Here is a 7,389-nt window from a genome sequence, read left to right as displayed (position 1 = left end):
GACAGACAGACCAGGGCTTTTTTCAATTGGATTTATTTTCAAACAAAAGGATTACAGCAAGCTGCTTGGCATCAGCGGGATGGATACTCTGATTCCAAGTTCATCGTTTGCAGATGTGGCTGCTTCCAGAACTCGAGTTGAAGATGAGCTGACGCCAGCTGACACTGGGGGAGCAACAGTGTCTGTGAGGGGAACCCAAGCCAAGGTCAGTGAAACAGTCCAGGTTCGGTAACCAGCATAATCCAGGAAAAACAGTAAGAAACCAAAAACACAGAGGGCAGACAAGGGAAATTCAAAAACTTTAATATCCAAAGCAGAAAACAGGTTAGGATCAGAATAACAGACAAGACTCTCTTGAACGATAGAGTTACTCTCACAAACAGCTCAAATAATCTGGCATTGATTGAAGGCAGGCAAACAACAGAAATAGCTGAGGAACCAGGTGGAAACAATCAGCGTTAATCAGCCACCAGGCCAATGGCACAGGTGAGCAGGAGCAAATAAAAAAGCCAACCATCAGCGCCAAGACCCTGACACTTACATGCAAACTCCATGTAGAAAGAATCAAATCCAGGATCTACACACTGCACCACCGTGCAGCCGGCTCCTTGTAGACGGCTTATTTGATTCCAAATCAAACTCTTTATTTAAAGCAATCTCAGCATAGTGCTACCCCCTTTATTTACATATTTTACAATAATATTAGCCTACATGATAGACCAACACAAAGTGGTACAGCACATTTTTCAGATCCTTTAAAAATCAATCATTTTCCAACTAAAGGCCTCCAATGTTACGCTTTTACTTGAAGTTCAAGTTTATTGATATGATCTAAACTTTTTTATTAACCTTACTTTGTCCAAGTAAACATGTCTTTGACACAGCTAAAGCTGCGAAAGAACCCAGTGTAAATAAGTGTTAAAACCCATTTAACAAAACATTCAGCAGTCTAATGGCAGTGGGGAAGAAACTGTTATGGAATCTGCTGGACCTGCATCCAATGCTTGGAAGTCTCTTCCCAGAAGGCAGCAGGGAGAACAGTCCATGGTGGGGGGGTGGGGGGTCATTTATGATGTTATGGGCTCAGGACACACAGGGAGGAAATGTCTTTAATGGAGGGAAGAGGAGCCCCAATGAACTTCTCAGCTGTTCTAACCACTCTTCTCATCTTCTTCCAGTCTGAGGCGCTGCAGCCTCCACACCACACAGTGAGACAGCTGGTCAGAACGCTCTCTATGGTGCTTCTGTAGGAGGTGGTGAGGATGGGTGGGGGCAGGTGGGCTCTCCTTATCCTCCTTTGTCTCAAAAATATAGCCTCAAAAAGATTTTAGAGGAGAAAGGGGACTGTCATGAACTAAGGACAGATGGACCCAGTATTCAAGGAGAGACAGTCAGTAGGAAAGTTCAAACGTTTATTAAATAAAACAAAACAAAAGCGGAGCTGTGGTTCGCGGACACTGCAGGCGGGGGGGCGGGGCACCTCCCAATCTCAGACACTCTAGGGGAGAAACACAGGTAGGTGACCACGATCAACTGATAGAAGATTATCTGTGTCGGTCACTTACCTGGTTTAACAGTCCAGACCACGAATGTCCCCAAGTGCTGCAGTCCCAGAGGTGATGCTGGAAGCCGATCCTGGTGAGGGATCCAGAACAGACAGAACAGGCAGGATCCAGATCAGGCAGGAACAGAAACAGGAGGCAGGATCCAGACTTTCAGGCATCCACAGGCTTCCACGAGGGTTCAGAGTCTGACTGGGACCAGAAGCATGACCAGGTGGTCACACACAGGAGCAGACAGGATCAGGTGCAGACAGGCAGGCACAGTGGAAGAGGGTAGCCGAGACAGGACGTAGGAACCGGAACGTGAAGCAGGACTTTAAACTGGTCTCCTCCCTGGAGCCAGGCTTACTGAGATAAAAACTCAACCTCCCCCCATAATGAGCCAAAAACCCAGAGGACTCCGTGGGGGAGGAACAGTGGACAATCAGGAGACGAGACAAACACTAAAACCCTCTTTCCACTGGCTGCTAGGATCCAGGACATGAACCATAACAGAAAGACTGACAGAAAGACAAGCAATGATCTGGCACTGAATGCTCAGGCTGAACTGAATATAAACTAGAGGAAACAGGTGAGAGGAATAAATTATAATTGAGGCAGGGAGGGAAAAACGACAGGTGAAAGGAATGACTAATTAAGGGAGAGCAAACAGGCCAGATCATGACAGGGACCCTTGTGAAATCAACCATGGAGTCATTCAGCTACACTCTACTTTTGTTCTTTTGAAGTTTTAAGAGCATTGGAGCTTCTTTCTGCTTAGACTAGTCTAGTAGCAGACTCAAACATGCAAAACTGTGGGTATTTACGTCATACAACCGTTTCACTGTCATTACTGGCAAATTAGCCGGAGTTTCACTGGTATGATCTGATATTTTCAATTCTAGAAGATTGACCTACAAGTTGTTAAAGATCCACTCAGGGGATGGCTTTTAAATCAGTGCATACTATACCCGCAAAGCCTTTGCTTTACTGTGGAAGATTAAACGCATTGAATCTATGCTGTGCCCCAGACAGCCGCAACAAAATAACAACCTTAGGTTGTTGTCCACATGGCCGCACAGGTCATTGAAAAATGACTTTCGAGCTCTGTAGTCTGACACCTCCAGATGCATTTCTCCTCCATCAAGCTACTGTCAATTCCTTATCCTCTTCTCTTCAGTGCCCTCATCCCACCCTGACAATCACAGACAGACTCCCAAATATGTCATACAATGGCCCTTCAGAATCACCACCTAAGATTGAACAAACTCACAAACAGAGAGTGGAAATTGAGGTTGGGTGCCATGTCAAAGCAAATACTCACAACAGCTCAGCCTTTATGAATCTGTCCCTGGTTTTTTGTTGTAGAGCTGACAAACTAAAGAGAACATCAGTTAAATGCATTTAAGCTAAGATAGTAATACAGTCTTAAAGAAGGAGTTTTATCATCAAAGGGTTAATGATTAACTGTAAATGCATAGAGGTAGACTGGAGATGAGGCCTTCTATGATTAAGGGAAAACATGATCAAACTAACATGACTTTAAGTGAAAAATTAATTAACTCCCTATACCCTTTAACTGGTTGTTGTAATAACTGCCAAGAATGTTGACAGTAATTAGCAGTGTTGGACACGTTACTTTGAAAAAGTCATTAGCAGTTACCAGCTACTTCTCCCAAAAAGTAACTGAGTTACTAACTGAGTTACTCCACAATGAAAGTAACTAGTTACTAGTAAAGTAAAAGGGTAGACAGACTGGTAAACCAAGATCTAGCCGTTTGGCTCAGATCTCTATGCAATGTAGGATCAGCCACATCAATCATCTATCTATTCCCCACTCCATTCTTCCTTCAGTCGGAAGAGGACCTCAGATACTTAACCTCCTTTGTTTGAGGCAGGAATTCTTGTCCGACCTGAAAAGGACAAGCCATCTTATTTTGGTCACAAAACCATGGCTTCAGACTTGGAGAGCTGTTCATCTTGCTTGCTTTTCACTCACCTGCAAACCATCCAAGTGCACACAGGTTTTGGCAGAAGGGAGCGAGCAGAACCACATCGTCCACAAAAAGAAGGTATGAAATGAACTGGTCTCCAAAACTAGACCCCTGACGCCCCCTGACTGTGCCTAGAATCTGAAATCTCCAGAGAGTGAAAGGACTGTTGACAGAGGACAGTCTTGCCAGAATCAAATATACCCCAGGAACAGGTTTAAATGATTGTCAAACCTCAGCCCCAGCAAACACACTGTGGTTTATGTCCCAGCAATGAACCACTGGACCAGTTTTGTACTTTCTACAGGGTACTTGCGTTAGACCTCTCATGTTTATTTGTCTTGAATCTACTCTGCATACAAAACATGGAAACCAGCTTTTAGTTCATATGCTCCAATAATCTGTAGTATACTCTCACAAAACTGTTAAAGTGCTGAAACCCTAGATTTCTTTAAATTGGGATTAAAAACTTATTTTAGAAAGGCCATTGACTGTGCTACCTAAACACTGAAACCTGCAGTCCAACTTTTTTTCATTTTGTCACCAATTTCCTTAATTTTCTTCAATTTTCTAAATTTTCTTCTTTTTAATGATCCTGCCATGTTTCTTCCCTTATGTGTTTTCCTTTTTTGTACAGTACAGCATTCTGAATTGTCTTGCTATGGAAATGTGCTCTATAAATGAACTTGCCTTAAAGAGGAGTCTTTTGGATTGCTGTAGATGAATTTCAGTTAAAACCCAATGGTGGGATTTTAGCAAAAGTAAATGGGCTGTTGTTATATATATTGATCAAAGAGCTACTCGCTACATCTACTCTTCAATCATTCATGCACACACCTATACTGGCAAAATACATTGAGGCCACACAGCTGCCTTGGGGTCACTGGCAGAGTGGCTGCAGCTCATAGAAACCACTGGGCCCTCTGAACACCATCAGTTGGCAATGACTGCTGGCCCCGAAAAAGCTGTTTAAGAGAATGTGCCTAATTCTCAACAGGACCTAAGAATAGACTATGACTAAGCCACTTCAGAACCTTCAAAATCTTTCATGGATGCACATTTTACTTTTTCAACACCCTGGATAAATAATTAATTTGCTCTTAAGGATTTTTTAGACATAGGTTTATAATACCTTATACCAGGAAATGAGGGATTAGAATCAATCCACCACTATTATCCACCTCACATTGTATTAAATACACCTTTCGACTATGAAGGACTGAGCTTTTACATCTTCCAGAGTCTGTATGATCTCAGAAAGTTGACTCACATAATTTGATGCAGGAAATAACGGGCATTGGATGGTACACAACAATTTTAATTACATTTAAAACACTGAATGATTTTTGACAGCAGGACTAAATAAGAAGTTCTTATGTTGTTAACGCTGCAACTTAATGCCACATCCCTTCGTTTCAGTAGCTTGGGAACAGGTTTTGAAAATCTATAACCCTTTAACCTTGGTAGAGTTAGATTTATGATGTGAAAAGGCAAAGTAATCCATATTGGTGTCATGATCTTGGTGCTGACGACTGGCTTTATTACTTATTCCATTCACCTGTCTAATTGCTCATATTTATTGTGTATGCATGATCTGAAATGGGCTTTATAGTTATGTTTGAAAAGTAACCACTGAACAGTGGACGAGGTTCCAAACCTTTAGAAATGATGTTAGAAATACCTTCCTGCATGCATAGAATGCTCAAAATGTGCATGGAGAGTAGTATGTGCATGTGTTTTAAACAAAACTGCTGTTATCGCTATTTGTAATGTGTTTGTAATTTTGGCATAATTCTGACTCCATATAAATAGTCAACAAAGAATTAATGACTAACATAAATATTATAAAATTTGTAGCAGATTATGATCTGCCAAAGAGTGTCTTTTATCAAAAACCTGTTCTTTATGTTCGTAAAACTGTAATCACAGTATAATACTTAGCAGTGAAAAGCTGCCGATATCCTCAGTGCTTTACTGTGATCTCATAATCGCTATACAGTTATTCAAAAAGTACCAAAGACTAGTTTGGTTGCCACACAATGACCAATTTAAAAAAACAAATTATCACAGAAAATGTAGCAAAAATTCTTATCTGTAATTGTAATTACTGTCATTTCACGTACAAAGATGAATAAGTTAATTAAAGTTGCAGTCATTTCACTGTCATCCCGAGATCATTGCAGAATCTTTGAATAATCGTAAACCAAGGTTCTAACTTTGCTCTAAGATTATAAAACTAAGAATTATAATTCCCCTTGCCTTGCAATATGGTTTGGCAGACATTTAAACCGGGTTGGAAATTTAGTAAGAGGTCAAAAAAGTAAAAAAAAAAAAAAAGTGTACTCAAGTAAAAGAACAGTAACACTGATATTTTTTCCTAAAATACTACTGTAGTTAGCTGTGGAAAATTGTACTCAAATAAAAGTAAAATGTGTCTCATTGAAAACTTTTAATGAAGTAAAATGAAATGACCTGCCCTCTCCTCTCTAAAAAAACATGTGTGAGTCTGCAGGAGCCCATTTCTCCTCGTGCACGCCCTGTTTAAAATGTGCTATTCTCACAGCTCATGCAACTTATTGTGTCCACATACAGCGCGGACTGTATAATGGACTTTATAGTGAACTCAGTTAACTGACTGTTCGGACAGATGATCACTTTTTTTTGTTCCGTTGGTCACGTAACTCCCCCGCGCAGTATCTGCTCCATCTTTGTTATTAGTTGCCTCTCTCGGGTAGCGACAGCCTATGGCAACAGCGGGCTGCTGTGACACCAAATCCCATAATGCTTTGCAAGGAGAGCTCTCCGCACAAAGCATTCTGAAATATATCTGCCTCTTCTGAGCCGTTTTTTTTTTTTCTCATACACTTCGTAGACACTTTTTCTCTTACGACCCTCGGCCATTTTCAAAGAACTGCGGTGAGAAAGGTGATCTTCAATGACTGTGTGAAACCATAGCTCACCACACATATGTGGCTGAAAGTGCTCATACACAGAAAAAGATGGCTAACGGGACGAGCATGTAGGACAGCCTTATGTTAACATTTCACTAGAATAATTGAAAATTAGAAGGACCGCTTATTTAGATGATCCACCCGGAAATAAATAGTCGTCCTCTATACCTTTAAGCAAAAATTCATACTGGCGGATTTAATTCAGGCTCATTTCTAATGAGATCATCCCCGATGCTGCTGCAAGCCTGTAAGCCCTATGAACACCTTCACCATTGTTAATCATCAGCTAGGACGCTGCTTTCAAAAGACTGTGTTCTGCTTCAATTACTTGAAGCATCTGGCTATCCAACTGGATGTTTGTTAAGTTGGCCAAAAAAAAACTAACAGGAACAACATATGGTGGCTGACAGGTGCAAAATATGCAGTAAATGTTGAAACAATCCGAAAAATCAAAATGAACAAACTCCTGCACATGCAAACACACACACACACATAAAAATATGCTACAAAAAACGCTGCAAACAAAAAAAAAAGAAGCTGCAAACAGGTGCAAACACGCAGCACATGGCAAGACAACTATAGACACATGCATGATGCAAAGTCCAAAACACACAAACTGTCATGATCTTGGTGCTGATGACTGGTTCAATTGTTCATTCCATTCACCTGCCTAACTCTGCCTAGAAGGACGTGGTCACTAACCAATGTTCTCCCACTGGAGAGGTTCCTGCCTTAGATGCCTACAATGTCCGCTGCGGATCAGTTTCTAAATAAACCTGTTGAGAAATCCAGCTGTCTCTCTGCCTCAAATACTTGGTCCTGCTGTTCTGACCATGATTCAATTCAATTCAATTCAGTTTATTTCTATAGCGCCATATTCACAACACATGTCATCTCAAGGCACTT

The sequence above is a fragment of the Cyprinodon variegatus genome, unplaced genomic scaffold, assembly GCF_000732505.1.
Source record: "Cyprinodon variegatus isolate N-32 unplaced genomic scaffold, C_variegatus-1.0 Scaffold997, whole genome shotgun sequence".
Lineage (NCBI taxonomy): Eukaryota > Metazoa > Chordata > Actinopteri > Cyprinodontiformes > Cyprinodontidae > Cyprinodon > Cyprinodon variegatus.
Note: the sequence above shows the minus strand (reverse complement) of the source record.